This window comes from Artemia franciscana, chromosome 18, assembly GCF_032884065.1.
Source record: "Artemia franciscana chromosome 18, ASM3288406v1, whole genome shotgun sequence".
Lineage (NCBI taxonomy): Eukaryota > Metazoa > Arthropoda > Branchiopoda > Anostraca > Artemiidae > Artemia > Artemia franciscana.
The window spans coordinates 14,661,300-14,681,763 of record NC_088880.1 but is presented as its reverse complement, the minus strand read 5'-3'; the positions used below and the strand labels follow the sequence as shown (position 1 = coordinate 14,681,763).

General features: G+C 35.0%; 1 protein-coding gene across 2 annotated transcripts in view; it reads right to left on the bottom strand.

The window, feature by feature from the left end:
- LOC136038658 (zinc finger protein AEBP2-like) overlaps positions 1–19,151 on the bottom strand; it is a 147,883-nt gene extending 128,732 nt beyond the window's left edge. Inside the window, exon 1 of one of the 2 annotated variants that reach the window (XM_065721916.1) lies at positions 18,932–19,151. The gene's annotated coding sequence lies outside the window, so the exon portion shown is untranslated. The remainder of the gene's footprint in view (positions 1–18,931) is intronic. The other variant, XM_065721919.1, reaches the window with a different exon arrangement.
- Between the last annotated feature and the right edge of the window lie 1,313 nt (positions 19,152–20,464).

The following is a 20,464-nucleotide window of genomic DNA, read 5'->3' as shown; positions in this document are numbered from 1 at the left end:
GAATAACCAATTACAATTCAGACTCTCAATTACTTAGAGACTCTTTGGACGGCCTTATAATTCAGACTATTTTGTTCAAATCTACCCAATAGTAGTTAAATCACTGTGGTTTTTTAGATAAGTCAAGAATTCGACAAAACTTCTAATATTAAAAACAAAATTTAACTTAACAATCACAAATTGATCTCTGACTAATATTTTAGTCGAAAAGTTTGAGCATCTTTGGAAAAAAAAAGTGAGAAAACATTTTATTAAAACTACAAGATCAGTCTTTAAAGATCAGAAAAGTGATTTTGAAAAAACTGATCTTGAAATTCTGACAACTCCCAGTTTGTAATGGATGTAATTTTCGAGACCAAATTGGCCAACCACAAAAATAAGAAATGTCTAAGGTTTAGAAATAACAATCTATGGGATTGCAATAAACTGAAAAGATTGTTGGACCAATATTCACCATTTGTCCTTAGTGCCAAAAAAGAGTGAAAAAAAGAAACTAAGAATGGAAAACCAAAAAACCCAAGAGACGAAAAAGAAAAACACAAAAATACCAGAAAACCATGATATTGCATAATTACTTAGCCTTACAATTGAGTCACTTTTTGAAATCATCACATTCCAGAACACAACTAAATCAAAAGAATCAAAAATAGTACAATTTATGTGAATTCATTATTTGCATGGCTATAGCAGCAAATTTCGGATTTAACCTTACTTTCTTGGGCATCAAATTAGTTTGAAAGGATCATAAATACAATATTTTTTGCAATCAAATTGATGACAGCTCCTAGTATCGTTGTCAGAACTTTTTTTTCATTTGTAAAATTTATATAACAATTCAATATTCTTTGACACAAACCATATTTATAAATTGAACAAAATGAGGGTGATTAGACCAGATCAAATCTGGCATTGTAAGTTAAAAAGATTAGGACTGCAGCTTTTTCTCCGTGTGGTAAAATTAGATGTTTTGTTTTCGGGATTCTTTATTTTAGCTGTTAATGCATACAAAAAATGTAAAATATACCACAGGAATATAGAATTCTCTTAAAACCACTCTATACAGGGCTTGTTATTGGATTTGTTTTCCTAAATTGAAATAACTGCGAATTGGGTCGCTTTATCAAACAGTTCGTGGTAACGAACTGTAGTAAGGAGCGACTCGGCTCAATAGTAAACGAAACTCTAAAAAACGGAATTTTGATCCTAAAAGATGCATCAAAAGAATCGAATTTTCATGCTGATTTTAAACATATAAGTTAAATCAAATCTAGTCTTTGTCATCAAAAGTTAGGAACCTGAGAAAATTTGCCTCATTTTGGAAAATAGGGGAAAACACCCCCTAAAAGTCATAGAATCTTAACAAAAATCACACCATCGCATTCGGCGTATCAGAGAACCCTATAGCGAAAATTTCAAGCTCCTATCTATAAAAATGTGGAACTTCGTATTTTTTGCCAGAAGACAAATCAAGGGTGCGTGTTTTTTTTTTTTTTTTTTTTTTTTTTTTTTTTTTTTTTTTTCAGGGGTCATCATATCGACCAAGTGGTCCTAGAATGTCGCCGGAGGGGTCATTCTAACGGAAATGAAAAGTTCTAGTGCCCTTTTTAAGTCACCAAAAATGTCGGAAGACATTTCCTTGGAGGAATATGTCATGGGGGAAGATAAATTCAATGAAAAGGGCGCAGGATTTTCTAGCATTACTATAAAAAAAAACAATGAAAAAATAAACATGAAAACGTTTTTTCAATTCAAAATAAGGAGTAGAACTGAAACTTAAAACGAACAGAGATTATTACGCATATGAGGGGTTCTAAAAATACTTTACTATAAAGAGCAAGTTATTTAGGAGGATATAAATACCTCGCTCTTTATGCTAAAGTATTTTTAGTAATTTCAATTATTTATTCTACGGCCTTTCTGATTCAGGGGTCATTCTTAAAGAATTGGGACAAAACTTACGATTTAGTGTAAAGAGCGAGGTATTAACGAGGGTACAAATCCCCTTGTATACGTAATAAAAATATAAGAATATGAAAGTTTGTTATGTAAGTTAATTCTTAAGTTACGTATATTTTTTACTAATAAAAACGTTCGTTAAAAATTAAAAGTTCTAGTTGCCTTTTTAAGTAACCAAAAAATTGGAGGGCAACTAAGCCTCCTTCCCCACCCCTTATTTCTCAAAATCGTCTGATCAAAACTAAGAGAAAGCCATTTAGCCAAAACAAAGAATTGATATGCAAATTTCATTTTAATAATTTATGTGCGGAGAGCCAAAATCAAACATACATTAATTTAAAAACGTTCAGAAATTAAATTTTAAAAAAAACTGATTTTTTTTAACTGAAAGTAAGGAGCGACATTAAAACTTAAAACGAACAGGAATTACTCCGTATCCCCTCCGTAATCCCTCGCTCTTTACATTAAAGTTTGACTCTTTGCCACAGTTCTACTTTTTAAAACAATTTAAAACTTTAGCGTAAAGAGCGAGGGATTGCGGAGGGGAAAACCCGTTTCATATATGGAGTAATTTCTGTTCGTTTTAAGTTTTAATGTCGCTCCTTACTTTCAGTTAAAAAAAACAATATTTTTTTATTTAATCCACGAAGCAGCATTATGTTTGTTTAAAATGTTTTGTTTTTTTTTGTTCAGAACAGGAACATAAGGTAAGGAACAGCAACAAAATCTTTTATCTTTAAATGCAATTTCATAAATATATTTCCTGTGACAAAAGGTGAAACGAATTAAACTACAAATGCTGCAATACAGAAAGAAAAATGGGGAGGGGACTGACAGAAGGAGGGAAACAGGTCTACCTTTGTGCTCCAGTCATACATATAGAAAATTATTGCACGATTTCAGTTTAAGCTCTTCCAAGCTCAGATGGTAGCTCCTGATAATTGAAAGCTCCTTGTATACAGTTTTAATACTAGGTTGAGATAAATTTATACTAATACTTTAAAAAAAAAATATCTAAAGCAAGTGAGGCATTCACTTCCAAAAACAGTTTGAAGTGCAAATACAAAAAAGTACTACAACAGGGTCAATTTTACAACTCTAAAAACTACCGATATTTAGAACTTGTACATGGAGGCTGGAATCTATTTCATTGACTATATTTTTCAGTCCTTCACAATCTTCAAAAAATTGACTTTTCAAGCATCTCTATGACAAGCAAAATGTCTTCGTAGTAATTTCCGGCTTGAGAGTCACAACAAATAGACCTACTTTTTTCTATACACACGATATATTTTCAATAGAATCAGGGCAAATAAAGCAAAGTCTTCGTATGCTTACCGCAAGCCACTGCCTTGGTCTTAGCTTAGAATAGAGGTTTCAGTCAAGCTTCAATATAATTATAATGCGTATACCTCTCTTTTAGATGGCATTGTGCGAAATAATTTAAGAGGCTAGTAAATGGAAAGCAATAGTATTGGCTGGTGTAATTCCGAAGGCGAAGGACAAATTAGTGAGTGTGATTGATACTGATAGAACATCAAGCTGGTGAAACATATTAAATTTATTCGAAATTATCTTAATATTCCTTTCCCTTTTTTTTGTTTGTTTGTTTTATTTTTTTGGTTCTTTTGCAACACCAATAGCTACATAAAATTATTTCTTCCAACAAATTTCAATTTTTTTTCCCTCCTACTTTGCACTTTGAGGACAGATTTGACAAATATGGCAACAAAATCTTACCAATCTTCCAAAATATAACTAATCCAAGCACTCACAGAAGGGACATTTTTTTTATTATTACAATTTCCATTTTTGTTTATTTCAGTCAATGGCATAGGTGATAGTTTTTGTTTCTTCCAAGTCCTTTCTTCCCTTTTTTTGCTATCTACGACCAAGGAAACTCTAAAAACGACATCTTACTGTCTAAAATAGAGTAGGTCATTGTTTTTCAGAGATAAACCCTCCCATTTCAAACACTAAAGAGGGACTCCCATAAATATCCCTCTTATACAGGTGATGAACCATTTTTACATTCATTTCTATAATCTACGACCACAATAACACCATTAAAGACATCTTTTTCTATGCGTTATTGCATAATGAGCTTTTACCCTTCTCCCTCCTCCTCTGCACTTGAAGGTTGAATTTGACACATTTCGCCTAGGAGTAGCTGCGCCGATATTGGATATATTAATAAGCATAATTTTTTCTACCAAATGGTATAAAAATCATTTTTGTTGTAATTTTTTCAAAGTCTACCCCTTTTTTGTCGAATCATTATTGTACTAGTAGGTTCCAGATGAGGTTTGTTAGCATGATTAGATTTCTCAATAGCATTTGCTAAGGATCCAATAGACCTACTGTTGTTGAAATGCCAATGGTATAACACAAGCTTCAACACTGTCTCTTGGATTACTGACTATCAAATAGAGAGACCTCAGCAAATGCGTGTTGGGTTGAAATATCATCATTGGATGGGTGTTAAGTGAGGTTCCACTAAGTATTGTTTTGCCTAGTATTGCCTAGTATCGTTTTGTCTATTCATTAACAGTTAGTCTTAAATAGTTCAATTTTATATGTTAGGATATTGGTAGATGACATATACAATATTGCTGGATTAACTATATATTCAAAGAGTCTCCTAGCTAGTTGTACCAAACTGGTACTGCCTCAATTGCTTCAATAAATGTGGTTGAAGAACAATTAGTGTACTTTAACAAAGATATGAAATTTAAACATCCTTCTCCAGTATTCACGCATTAAGCCAATTTCAAATGTTTGTGCTGGTAAAAAAAAAAATTGTAAAAATTTAAAAATTTTGACACTATAAGTTGTATGTAAATCCAGGTTTTGCTTATTACTCAATAGTATGATATTCATTAAACCAAATCGACTGCTCTGCAAAAGAGTTCTTGCAGAAACTTATTATGAGAATCGTTTCATACCTTTGTCAAATAACCAACATCTATTAAGAATTTATCTAACTTTTCGTCAATTACAACTAAAGACCAAGCTGGTATGCTAAATACTAGGAAAACAATTAAGGGTTTGACAGCATAGAAAGCTCTAACTTCTGTGAGATGGCCACTTACTTTTCAACAAGATAACATGCTTTCAAGATATTTCCCTGGCATTACTTGAGGAGAATATGTATATATTTCTCGTGATAAAGAGCTACAAAAAGGGGAACTAGTTCCAGAGTAATGTTGCAGAGGCGTTATCATTCAGAGATTCAAAAACCAACTAGGAAACTAGTATCTATTTAATGCATTAATTTTTCATGAACATCATACAAACAATAATGAGGATAAATCAATTAAGCTATATGCAAGGAATCATAAGCATTACCAACAGAGAGGCTTAGCAGCTTATATTCAGGCTGAAAATTGCAAGAAAATACTAACCAATGCATAGAAAGATGGTTTGCAAGTCTTTCATTTTACAAGTTGCAAAAGAGAGAATAATTTTTCTATTGCTGCTGCATATGGACCACCTCGGTTTATTTTCCATAATTTTCTGGATCTACTTGGAGAGTATTAAATGAAACTTTCAGTAAATAATACGCCATGTTTCAATATAGAGGACTTTAATATCAGCCTTACAGACCAGTCTTCTGCCAGCATTGAATTTATCATCTAATGGGTTGCATCCTTGTATAAATGTGAGTACAAGAATTACATGAAAAACATCTGAGCTTATGATAACTCCTTTCTAATATTCCACTGAGTTTTCCTAGAGTTTTTATTTAAAAAAAGTTTTTTTTCAACTGAAAGTAAGGAGCAACGTTAAAACTCAAAATGAATAGAAATCATTCCGTATATAAAGGGGGTGCCCCCTTCTGAATATCATGCTTATCAAGCTAAAGTTTTTAGCACTTTTAAAACATTCCTATTCAAATTAAGCGGCCCTTGTGTTTCAGGAGTTAGTCTTAAGAAATTGGGACAAACAGTCAAACTTTAGCTTAAAGAGCAAGGTATTGAGGAGTTTTATTTTGCTCCTTACTTTCTGTTGAAAAAACTTGTCTTTTTTAAATTGAATTTCAGATCATTTTTAAAATAATGCCGGTAAATCTGGCTCAGCCTCCATGAAACATTTCCTCCCCTTACGGAAAACTCCTCCTTGGAAATTTTCTCCCATATAAGATACCTCCCCCGGAAAATTTCTTCCAGACAATTCCATCCTCGCTGACCCCCCCCCCCCATTTCCCGTAAAATTTTGTCACTGGAGATCCAGCCTGAAAAATTCTCCTCAGCATACTTTCATTTGAAAAATATAGTAAGTTCTAATCGTTTTTCTTATAGACCCAGACATCCAAACTTCCATGGAAATTCTTTCCTAGAAACCCAAACATGCAGAAAATTTCCCTTAAACAATTCCCCGGAACATCTCTACATGCAAAAGTGACTAGACAAAGACAAAGTAAAACAAAATAAAAGAATTTGGTATAGGAATTCTGTCAAATCTCCCCAGTGTAAAATTACCACTGGAAAGTTCACCCCCAGAAATTTCCCTTCACACAAAAATTATCCCCATGGGAACCCGTCCCAAGGACAAAACCCCCCTCTCCCCGAAAAATATTTGCATACCTCTCAATGACAAATACTATATGTAAACAATGGGCAAATTTTACAGCTTAATGAGCTATCCCCAGGGGCTGGGGATCATGTTATCTCCTAAGGCATGTTTTTTTTACTTTTGAACTATGCTAAGCGAAAAGGCTATCCAAAATTTTGATCAAACAATTTTGGGGGAAAGGGGCAAGGTAGGTGGGCTAGTTGCCCTCTATTGTTTTTAGTCACTGCAAAAGGGCACTAGAACTTTTCATTTCTTTTCAAATGAGCTCTCTCCCAACGATCTAGGACCATTGGTTCAATATGATAGCCCCTGGGGAAATTAAAAAAAAAAATAAATAAATAAACATGCATTTATTAGTATTCCTCTTGCAAAAAATACAAAATTCCCCATTTGTAAAGATATGAACTTGAAACCTCTACAATAGTATTCTCTGATACGATGGATCTGTTCATTGATTGTGTTGCGAGAGCAACACTTTGGTTTTGTCCCGGTTTTTTTGTTTTTTTTTTTCCTATGCCGCCGATCTCAGCTTATTCCTGGAAATTGGTAAGGGTCTAACCTGTGCGGTTTTTACGGAAAGTGTGGACCTCAGGCCGGATTGATGAATATGACATTACATTTTGGAAAGCTCCGTAGAACTCTTGCCTGGGGCCAAAAAGGATGGTTTTTGCTTGTCCTCGAGCCAGAGCCTATGGTGTGCGAAGTGAAGTGAAGTTATATAGCCTATGTCAGAGAGGAGTATCTGAAGTTGTGCAGCCAAGCTTTCGTTTCATCAAACCATGTTTCTGCTTTCGAGTGGAAAGCTCCGTTCTAGCAGGCAAGCAGGCAGGCACCAGTTTCAAATTGAAGATGGACTAAAATCTATAAGTGTTAAATATATGCGGTAGTTCCCCGGCCCCACAGCCAACATATCTTCTTTGAGTGATAAATAGAAAAATTTACAGAAACAAAAAAGTGCGATTTTCCCACGGGTCCGAAAGTGCTGCCATCTATTGTTTCTAGCCATTTATGTTTGTGATTTCAGCTGACTTTACCATTCTTTTTTTTCTACTTGGGATTGCAATAGAGAAATGGTATCAGATATACCTCTTAAACTTTAAAAGTTCTCTCATTGCTAAAGAAATTAGAGCTTATCCTTTGCTCCTTTCTAAGTGGTGGTGTTAGAAAGTTGGCCTCCGGCAAAAAAGTCAACTTTTGAACTAAGACAGATGGAATTTTTTTTTCAATGACAATCGATAGACCTTGATGAGCTGATGAAAGTATATGTCATCCATTTTTTGTTACAAAAATTCCTTCATGACATACACCAGTTTGAAAGTTTTAAGGGGTTGACAACTTCAGTGGTAAGGTACACACTTGAACCAAAAATAGGCCGATACCAATTGTGAGATATGTAGGGGACTTCCAAGCAACAGTCGATTATTAGCTTATAATCATCTTTGGCAATGAGGGGTTTGCAACTTTTGCTGATTGGTGTACCTATTATCTGTTTCTGGTGTAATTGATGGTAAGAACAACTTGGTTCACGATTGTAAGACATGTAGGGGAGTTGTAAGTAATAATCGGCTGTTAGGCTACAATGACTTCAGCGACAAGGGGTTTGGAACTTTTGCTAGTTGGTGTACCCATTATTTGTTTCCGGTGAACTTGGATGTATATCCCGGGAGAGGGACTTGTAAGTAAGAATCGGTTGCTAGAGGAGGCTCACGAGGGGCTACAAATTTGTGCAAATTGGTACACATCTATGGAATCAGGGACCCATAAATTTCCTGTAATGACTCGCCATCCAATAATAAGCGATCCTGGATGGCGAGTCATTACAGGAAATTTATGGGTCCCTGATGGTATTTTGATCCTGAAAAGTTACATATAGCTTTATAATACCAACTAGATTACATAAGATAATGTTCCAAGTTTCCATCCGTCACGATGTCTACGATTGAAAAGGATAAAGTTCAACCGGCTGCAAAGTGACATTTAGGGGCCTAGTAAGTAATAATCGGCTGTTAGTGTGGACCTCGGGCTGGATTGATGAATATGACATTATATTTTGGAAAGCTCCGTACGACTCTTGCCTGGGGCCAAAAAGGATGGTTTTTGCTTGTCCTCGAGCCAGAGCCTATGGTGTGCAAAGGATAAAGTTCAACTGGCTGCAAAGTCAATTTAGTCCCTTCTTCCAATGTTTTTTTTTTTTTCAACCCTGAGGAATAGCCTTTGATCATCTGATTACTGATTGTGTTATTCTTTGTCTCTCACGGAAGAGGGACTTGTAAGCAAGAATGGGTTGCTAGAGGAGGTTCATGAGGGGCTACAAATTTGTGCAAATTGGTGCACATCTATGGTATTTGATCCTGAAAAGTTACGGATAGCTTTATAATACCAACTAGATTATATAAGATAATGTTCCAAGTTTCCATCCGTCACGATGTCTACGATTGAAAAGGATAAAGTTCAACTGGCTGCAAACTCAGTTTAGTCCCTTTTTCCGATATTCTTTTGCTGTTGTTTTTTCAACGCTGAAGAATTTGATCATGTGATTACTGATTGTGTTCTTCTTTGAATATGCCGTTTTGAAAGCTTTGATAGTTTTGACAACTTCAGCATTTAACCGATAGCGAAGAAACAAAACCAAAGTGTTGCTCTCGCAACACTTTAATCGGCAAAGCCGGACAAAGGTTGCCGCAACACTTCACGTTGCCCAGGCAACGTAGGTCTAATTTTCATTAAGATTCCTTGATTTTTATGGGGTGTTTTCCCCCTTTTCGAAAATCAGGCCAATTTTTTTTCAGGCTTGTAGCCTTTCATAGGTAACACTAAGCTTAATGAATCTTAAACATTCGTTACCTCAAACTGTTTGATGTATTTGACAACCCTGCATTATTGGCTAATTTCAGAGAAGCAACAAAGGGAATAAAAGGTAAGAAATGAATAAAAATTCTACTGATTGAATAGAATAGAATGACTAGCTTTACAAATAATAATGGAAAAGAAACATTGAAGTCATTTAAAAAACAATAATCAAGTAAAGAACTTTGGACTAGCCCAGTGGTTTTGATGTAGATATATATCAGGGATAAATTACTTAGAGCTTTAAATTATTAACGCAACATAAGCAAATACAGGATTACATTGTGCCATTTATTTAGAAAACCTATAAAAGAACTGTTCGTTTTATTTTTATAGAATGGGAATTTTGATTTATTCATATATTTTGGGGGAATTACTATTATATACAATATCCAGAGGTAAAGAATGACACGTTTTATTAATAAATCCTTCCATTAAAATAAGGAAATTTAAAAGACAGTAAGAAAAAAAGTCTTTTGCTAGTTTCATGAACATCACCACTAATTCAAGAACATGAATTATATAATTAACTCAATGCACTAATTGTGCAGAGACAAATTTGCTAGCCACAACCCAATGCTGCCAGTTCATCGAATTTGCCTGATCCATTACTTTTCTCAGTCAGTTCATTTAAACTGAAAATTGACATTCTATTGTAGTCCAGCATCAAACTTGTTTTGGCTGAAAGTGGTAAAAAATGGGCCAAAACTTATTCATGTACATAGAGTAAATGAATGGAAAGTAGTGCAAGAAACGGAGATCAGCACCGCCGGTACGGACTGTAAAGTCTAATGCCGTATCCTTTACCTTACCTTTTTTTACCTCCGACTGGAATGCTATTGAGGACAATGATCCATTAAATAATGCGTTTAAACTGCTTTATAAACTGCGATTTAATTTTCATAAAACCCCCAGAATTAAAGCATGTTTACTATGAAGTGAGACTGCATGACCTTCGTGTCTGTGAAGGTTATCCCAAAAATTCAGGGACAAGACTTGAAGAATCCCATGTTCAGATTTTTTCAGTCACAACCTGTGGAGTAACCTGAATGACCTACATTGTCAGAGAAGAGTTGTAATTTACTGCAAGCATAGACTGAAAGCTGAAACTGTAAGCATATTTAAAATTAATTTTAACAGCAGTTTAATTGAAAATGCATGTTTCAATTTTCGTTTTGTCTTGAATTATTTATTTTGAGTGTTTCTTTTGCTCCCAATCAAACTGTTTCACATCCTACCTTGCCATATCTGGCATGACTTCCAAAGCATATAGTATAAAAAATTCTGCCATGTTAATTTTTGGAGACTTTAACATGACTGAGGTTAGTTAGGTGGATGGCTTAGGATTTTCCTCAGAGAATAGTCGTCCCTCTATCATAGCAAAGGTCAACTTCAAAGTAAATAGTGCGGTAAAAAGAAAAAAAAAACTTCTATAAATTATCAAACGATTCACCAAGACCTTGCAAATGCAAAGGATGATGGGGAGGTGCTTAGCAGCTTTAACAAAATTGAAATAAATGAACACTTTCAAAACGATATATATATATATATATATATATATATAAAATGAATTATTGAAGCAGTATCTGGTGGATATACTGATTCAACTGGAAGTGGTTTAGAGAAGCTTGGTGATGGATACACTATGGCCTATAGCAGAGAAACATTGATGCACCAGTCTGGTGTGGGAGTTATGATTTCACCAAGTGCAAACAAGGCAATAGTAAACTCGAACCCAGTCAATGACCATTTATGACAGGCTGCTTTGTCTCCAACCACAAAAAAAAACTGACTAAAATCACAAGTTGGAACCGACAAATGAAGCTGATGATGACAAAAAGAACACTTTCTACAACATGTTGCAGACAGTTACTAAGGATATTCCCAGTCACAATACAATGTTTGTTCTTGGTGAACTAAATGCCAAAGTCAGTGCAAATCACTAGTACTGTCCACAGGTACTAGGCTATTACAGCATAGAAGAAACAAACAAAAATAGTACACTTTTTGTGTATTCAGCACTGAGTAACAATTTAGTAATAGGTGGGACTTTGTTCAAGCAAAAGACAATTCATAAACACACAAGGATGTCCCAAGCGGATTGAACAAGAAATCAAATCAATCACTTCCTGGTATCAAGACATTAGAGAATGATATCAAGACGCCCGATTGATGTACAAGGAGCAGACATGAATTTGGATCACATTTTTGTGGTAGCTGAAATGCAAGTTAAGCTAAAAGCTCAGAAACAGAAAGCCAAGAAGGTTCTGTATATCTCTGCAAAACAGATTTGAGGCCTGAAACAAACTTGACAATGTCACAGATGTGGAATATATCTTGACCTCAATCAAGAAAAGGTACCATGAGGTGGCCAAGACAACCATCAGATTCAAGGAAAGAAAGAAAGATGAGGATATCTGATAACAATTGTGATTACATAAGGAAACAAAAGAATACCAAAACAGTTATCTTGAGTTCATCAGGCCCTGATCAAGAAGAATGATTAGAGCTCCACTATAATGAAGAAGATAAAGCTGTTAAGAAAAGTGCAAGAAGATACAAGAAAAAGATGACTGAGGAGCAAGCAGCATATGCTGAAAAAGCTGACAAAAATGGGACTCAAATGGTATATTGTTTGACAAATGAGATAGTTGGTAAGAAAGCAAACTGGTCATCTGCAATAAAAGACAAGAATGAAAGGCTAATCTCTAATCACCAGAAAGTTGATGAAATATGGGCATCACATTTCAAGAAAATCTTGAACAGATACCTGCACATCATTTTTTCAAATTGACAAAGTCCTGACCCTCCCAGCAAAAAAGAACTGATAATAGCTACAAACAGCTTAAAAACGGGAGTGCATCAGCAGTCAATGGAATCACAGCAGAAATGCTAAAGGTATCCCCTTGAGCCTGTATTACTATATGGACAACACTTCTAATGAGTATCTGGAATACAAAGAAGAATCCACTCAACTGGACTAGAGAAATTCTAGTTAGACTCTTCAAGAAGGGAAATGCTCTAAAATGTGGCAAATGGAGAGGTATCAATATAATGTCAGTTCTTAGTAAACTATTAGCCACAGTCACATTGTATCACCTATGCACAGCCCTTGACTTGCACCCCATAGAAGAGCAGCATGGATTATGGCCTGGTAAATCCTGTTCTGATCTAATTTTCAGTCTCAGACTAATGGCAAAGGAGTCTAGAGAATGGGACACAAAGCTCCTATGGTTTATTGATTTTGAAAAAGCATTTAATTCTACTGACTGAGATATTTTATTGAAGATTCTGAAGTATTATGTAGTACCTGTGAAATTAGTTAAAATGATAATAGTACTCAATGAGTGAAGCAAATGTTGTGTCCAAACCAAAAACACATTCTTCAGGATAATGTCTGGTGTTAAACAGAGATGTGTTCTATCTCTGTTTCTGTTTGTAATCATAATAAACAACTTTCAAAGACATGTAAATACCCTTGCATCTTTTAATATTGAAATAAGTTCTACTTAAGAATAAAGCATATCATTTTACAGTGCAAGATCAATAAAAAGTATCTCTCTCAGCAAAATGTTTTCATTAGTTATAGTTCTAAGTATTGAATCTGAAGTATTGAATGACCCAAATAATGACGCACATAGCCAGAATAAAAGAAAAATGCACTGAAGTAAAAGTTGTCTTTAGTAATATAGATTGTTTAACTTCACAACTCCATGAAATAAAATATACACTCTCAACAGAAAAAGCAGACATTTTTGCTTTTTGCAAGATAAAACTTAAGTGGAATAAAGCCCATCTTGGAGATACTCAGACTCCTGATTACACTTTGGTCACAAATTATCTAATGTAGGAGGAAGAGGAATAGCTGTATATATTAGAAGCTCTCTTAAGGTAGGAGACATTGATATTAATTCAGACTATGAGCCATATGTTGAACAAGTGTGGTTCTTGGGCCCTTTCATATAGGTTGCATACACAGAGGTCAAAGTTCCCCCCAGCCTCAAGCTGTTCCTTCTTGCTGTTAGTACATCAATTGACAATACAATGAAGCATCAAGGCAATATGATTATTGTTGGTGACTTCAATCTCCCATATATTCAGTAGATCAATGGGCCTGGATTCTCAGATAACAGTTTAATAAAATTCTGGAATATCTATTTAATCACTCCCTGTATCAAGCAGTTAGCTTAAACCCTTTATTGCTTGATCTTCTACTAGTAAAGGACCAAGAATGAATACTGAGTATTGGCCCCCTAATACCATACAGAGCAAGTGACCACATTGCCATAGGTTGCAGCTTTAGAGTGTAACCACATAGGTCAGGGTTTCGGAAATATGTGTATGCTGATTACTGTCATATTTTTCATAAGCTGGTACAATGTGATTAGTTTTTTATTGAATGAATGCATGTAGAAGAGTCATGGTTAACTATGAAAAGCATATTACTGGGAGCTACTAAAAATCAATCTTCTGTAAAATGGAAAAAGAAACCAAAAACCCTCCCATATATTACAAAAGAATTTAAAAAGGTAAGGAACAGAAAAAGAAATGCTGGAAGCTGTACATAAGGAATCACAACCAGCAAGATTATAACACAAAATACAAATAGGCATGTAACCAACTGCAAAATCTTACTAAAAAAAAAACAATTGAAAAAAATGAAGAATGAGTAGCAGCCACAACAAAAACTAACCCCAAGAAATTACACAGGTCCCTGTCATCTTGTAACCCTGGTAGGCATTCTGTCACACAGCTTCTACAGATTGGCAGTAAAATCTGTGAGCCAAGGGAGATTGCCAATGCATTAAATGAGCAGTTCATCTTGATATTTATTGTCCCTGATAATACAGTGATTCCAGATCCCCCCAAGGTATGGATTTTAATGGTATGGTGTCCATTAACATAACCAAATCTAAAGTAGAAAACTGACTGAAGAAGATTAACACAAAACAAAATCTACAGGACAAGACGGAGAACCCCCCCCCCTGCTACTACATGAGACACATGCAGTGTTGTTGCATTCTCTTACTCTACTTTTTCAGAACTTACCAATAAATATATTCAGCAAGGTTGGAAGGATGCTTACATCATGCCTGTACACTATATAATGAAGCAATAGAAATGAAGCTAACAATTATGAGCCAATTAGTCTTGATGACTAGTGTTGATGAGGTTGTCACTAACCTCATCAACACTTACAAACATGTCTCAAAACTTAGAGGCACGCATACTCCCGCTATTTACTCATGCCAAATTAACCAAACACTTGGAAAACTATAGGTTCTATCACTATCTTAGCTCTTTGACTATCTACCCTGGTTCTACTGCCCTAGCAATGACGCATGGATTGATAATAGATAGGCATATCTATTGACAAATGAAATAACAACATTTTTTTACAATCCTAATAAGGGGGGGGGGAGATTAATGCCAAGTTTGGTCCTCACTCAATTGGACTATCTGTCTTGGCTTTTTCTACAATTAGCCATGACTTGAGGCCCACAACTATTTCATTTTTAATTCAAAGGGATCTCCTGTTGACATATCATTACAGATCTACCCACAGCATTTGATAAAGTTTTTCACAGGGGACTAAACTCTACACTCCATGCTATGGGCATCCATAATGATATTGTCAACTAGATAATCAAATTTTTACAAATAGAAACCAGGTGGCAATGGTATTTGGAAACAATTGATCAACCATCTTCTTGGAATCAGCAGATGTAAAAAGTGGAGTACCCCAGGGAATAGTTTTGGGTCTAACTTTATTTAATATTTTCATCAACAATGCACCTTCAATCATAGAGAATGAAATTTTATTGTAATAGAAATGATTACAAAATAATTGGTCATGTTCATGACCCTTAAAGTGCCAAACCCATCCAGGCTGATCTTGATGTATTGTCAAAGTGGGCAAAATCCTGGCAACTTGAATTTCATTTTAAGATATGCAGTCATTCATTTTCAAGCAAATAACCCTCTGTGCCAGTATTTTATGGAATCCAGTAATGGTTCAAAACAGCCACTTACATTTAGTCATGGTGAAAAGATCTGGGAGTCTTGGTTGATGATAATCTCAAGTTTTATTCTCATGCACAGTCTGTAGTAGTCAGTACTAACCAAACTCTTGGTTTAAAAAAAGAACATTCTGCAGTGGATCTCCACCTTCAATAGCCAAGCTTTTAAAGGGCCTGATCAGACAAAATTGGAATTTGCGTTGGTAATCCAGTAAATATGAGTTATTTATAAACTCTAGAATCAGTTTAGCAACATGCAACTAAATAGATAAGAGAAATTTCAACAACTTACATATCCTACCCAATTACATAAGCTCAAACTACCATCTCTCACATATAGACATAGGCAAGGAGATGCAATAATGACACAGAAGTTAGTACATGACCAGAGTGTGATCCCCAACCTGTTTCAGAGTTAGTTCACCAACTACTAGACACCACCCCTTGAAGCTATATTGAAAATTTGCTAACACAATCGTGTGTTCAGCCTACGAAAATCCCTTCACCAGAATGCTATATGTCAGCCAGTGTTGAAGCCTTCAAGTCTGCAGTTGGCCAAAACTAGTGCAAGAAACCTTGGCTCACAATATGGGATGCACCTAACAAGTTCAAATATCATCATCAGTGGCCAGTGTTCACAGGACTTGTCCTGATTGCTGGCAAGTGCAATTTAAGGTTATTTGAGGAAATAATGTGTAATTTAAGGTTATTTGAGGAAATAATGGACTATGTTCTATGACAATCATAAGTTTCTGGAGTAAAGATTAGCAGCAAAGAGATCTTGGATCTCAACTTTTCAAATGATGTAGTCATCCTAGAAGAAGCAAAATAATCACTGCAGCTGCTACTTGGAACCATAACTGATAAGGCTGAGAAAGTGGGTCTGACTGTAAATGTGGATAGGCCATAAAGAATGGTCACATCTAGCCCATCAGTGATACTGAGATGTAATAATCAAGACATTCAACAAGTCCAGGAATTTAAGTAGGCTTATCTTGGGAGTTGGATTGAACATGATAATGATATCATAAAAGAGATAAAAAGGAGAATAAGACAGGCAACTTCATCTTTCAACAAACTGAAACCAATTTGGTGTAGTAGTAAATACTCACTACACTTAAAGCTATGTTGGTAAAATTCTAGTTTAGTGACTTTTGGCTATCTCAGAAAGGGGTTAGGTTAGGAAAATGAAACTTTCAGGGATGGTTCTACAGGCTAAAATATATCCTGGGAAGGTATTTTGGTAAATTTATAGCAAACAGTATTACTGGCTTTTGTATAAAGTGAATATACCACTTGATGCCTTTTTTAATGCTCTTTACAAATATAATAATTGCTTCTACTGGAAATTCAAATTTAAGCACTTTTTGACCTCTTAAAAATGACCTAAATATGGAGTATAAAAAAGGCTAAGAAAATTGGTTTCAAACCTTAAATACTTTATAACATTGATCTCATACTTACTGTTTCATTATAAAAGCATTTTTTTAATGTTATATAATCCACAAGCACTGATTTTCCAATATTAATTTGGATAAATTAATTTTTCCAATGTTATTATGTTTTCTTCTTCCTTGACATTGAATTTTAAATAAAAGCATGCGTTTTTGGTCAAAAATATGAAAGCTGGCTATTTTGAATGCCAGTTATACTGTTTGCTATAAATTTATCTATATTAAATACAGCAATGGTTAGTTTATGTCTTTAATATATGCTATGCTTTATCCCACCCCCCTGATGTGCAAATATATAGCCCAAATTTGTTTCTAAGCTATTACAGATTTGCAATTTCAAATATCCTATTATTGTGTAAAAAACAACCAAAGACACATGCTTTAATTGAAATTTTGGTGACAAGGAAGAAGAAAACGCCATAACATAAAATTAAATAATTGGATAAAATTAATTTATCCAATTTAATTGTGGAAAATCAATGCTTGTGGATAATATAAAATTAAAAAAATGGATTTATAATGAAATGGTAAGTTTGAGTCCAATGTTATAAAGTTTTAGACCAATTTTCTTACCCTTTTTATACCCTATATTTAGCCTTTTTTATACCCTATAAGGGTATATTTATATACCCTTTTTATACCCTATTTTTATATACCCTATATTTTAAGAGGCCAAAAGTGCTTAAATCTGAATTTTGGGTAGAAGCAATTATTAAATTTGTAAAGAGCATAAAAAAAGGCATTGAGTGGTATATTCACTTTATATGAAAGCCAGTACTGTAATACTGTTTGCTATAATTTTACCGGTGTTTTAAAGTACCCATCTCTACTCTTTCTCACTCAAGAGGGCCCTGAAATTTGCCCACATGGCAGGTCTATACCTATTGAAATTTTATTAGCCTTTAAACCCATCCCTGAAAGTTTCATTTTCCTAACCTAACCCCTTTCCAAGATGTTGTCTACCTTTGATGAAGTTTACATCCCTAGCAAAATTTCTATAAGAGGTTCAATACTGCTGTCTCTTGTTGGTCTAAACAATTCAAGATAATTATTTTCTCATTTTGGTAGGTAGCCTACAGCACATAATTCACAAAAGGAACCTAAAACAGAAAAGTCAACTTAATAGCCTAGGTGATACCTCTTTAAATCCAATATACAGAAATTTTCTGAATGTAATGAAGCAAGAATCTATTAGGCAGTATGTAGCCTAATTCATAAGAAGGTAAATAGTATGAATAGCAGCCCTTCAGGAGGAAACATGGCAAAATTGGTGCAAACAGTATTACTGGCTTTCATATAAAGTGAATATACCACTTGATGCCTTTTTTTAATGCTGTTTACAAATATAATAATTGCTTCTACTGCAAATTCAAATTTAAGCACTTTTTGACCTCTTAAAAATAACCTATATATGGGGTCATTACAAATCTGTAATAGTTTAGAAACAAATTTGGGCTATATATTTGCACATCAGGGGGGTGGGGGTAAAGCATAACATACATTAAATATGTTAACTAACCATTGTTGTATTTTTTTATGTGTTTGTGCTGTTGCACTGGTGATTTCTCTTCTCATTAAAATTTTCTGTGCAAACATATAAAAAAAAAAAAATACAGCAATGGTTAGGGTAAAACTGGTGCAAACAGTATTGCTGGCTTTCATATAAAGTGAATATACCACTTGATGCCTTTTTTATGCTCTTTACAAATGTAATAATCACTTCTACCGCAAATTCAGATTTAAGCACTTTTTGACCTCTTAAAAATGACCTATATATGGGGTCATTACAAATCTGTAATAGTTTAGAAACAAATTTGGGCTTTATATTTGCACATCAGGGGGGTGGGGGTACAGCATAGCATATATTAAATACATAAACTAACCATTGCTTTTTTTATGTGTTTGTGCACATTGAATTTTAATGAGAAGAGAAATCACCAGTGCAACAGCACAAACACAAAAAATGTCCCCTTCAAGAAAGCTGCTGTTCTTAGCCGTAAGTCATAAGAGAAACCAAGCTACATTGTTCCAAATTATATTGGAACCCACAAAAAAAGGTAATTAACTGCTGAAACTTACTTAATTGATGAACTGTGGGTTAATAAGATATTAAGGATAGGCGTCTACAAGCCTGTGATCCTTTTTTCAGACAGCTTATTTTCATTCGTTAAGTAGGCACAGTTTCCAAAAGCTACTATTTATGAGAGGAGATCACAGCCAAAATGATTTCAATAAAGAAACCAAAAGACTCGTCAAGAATTCTACATTCAAGGCAATCTTAAACTATACGTAATCTTTTCTTCGATACATTAATTTATAGTGTGCGAACATTAATAAAAGATGGCACTATCTTTGCTATGTACACACACGGAAAATCCCGAGGTACAGAATATAGCGCTTCACTGACAACCATCGGGTGCACACCGCAGGGGTACACCCAAAAACACAAAACATCGAACTTACCAGACCGATCTTTAAAACCTAAACACTTCAATCCAGCTTCGGCAAGAAGATGTACTGGTAGTAGAAAAACTAGTAGTCTACTGATAGTCTTGTTGCCCTGGGCTGCTTTGAAGGCAGGGGGATCAAAGATATAAGGTCAGGGGGTTGATTCATAAAACTAAATTTTAAGACTTGAACACATAAAGCAATAAATTAATTTGGGTAATAAATCATTTTTCTAAGAAAATAAAATCACCACACAGGTAAAGAGTAAAATATAGCATGACCCTCCACTGCAGGGGCAGATCCAGGGGGGTCGGGGCTATCGCCCCCCTAAACGGGCTGTAATTTTTATTTACTGCACTTACGAAAGTCTGCATTAACGCATGTTTTAACTACTGTAACTAGACTATGAAACCTTTTTACATTACGTTCTTTCCACCATCAAGCTAGCCTCGAGTATGTTTGGTCACCTCATAGCATAACAACAATTCACCTAGTAAATTTTAGCTAGTTCTCGCCTCCCTGTTCGATGTAAACATTGGAAGTGGGTGGGGTTGTGCAGCGCAACCGGACCTGAAGTGTCAAAACAAACATTTCATTCCAGTGTATAATGAAATTTAAATGTACATATGCCACGATGATTTTTGTCGTTTAAGCGATATTGATGTCGGGAAAACGCGGACAAAAGACGCTTGACAGCTTTGTCATTTCAAAGTCTCACAGAATGGATAGTGTAACTGCAAGTAGCTCTTCAATTAGTTCTGTTGGAAATGGCGAACACGGGCAAATTCCATTGCAAATTCCTAACACTTTGCAATTTTCTGTTAACCCCGTTAGTGTTCAGAGTGATCATCCAACAACACCCCCGCCCCCTACCCTGTTTCCAGAAAACGATATTGGGATCCACATCTGTGCAATACAAGCCATTGACGACCGAATAAAGTGTGAGCTTCTGGAGAGGCCATGGAAACTCCCGATTGAATGTTAAATGCCTTATTCTGTTCATTTAAAGCGGGGGAAAGTTGAACGATTCTCATTTGCAGAGTTTCCACTGGCTTGAGTATTCTGTTGCCCAGAAATGCCTTTTTTGTAAATACTGCCCTATTTTTGTATCTGGGGCTAGCGGGGGTTCAAACAGACAGGTTCCCTTACAAAAGCTGGTCACAA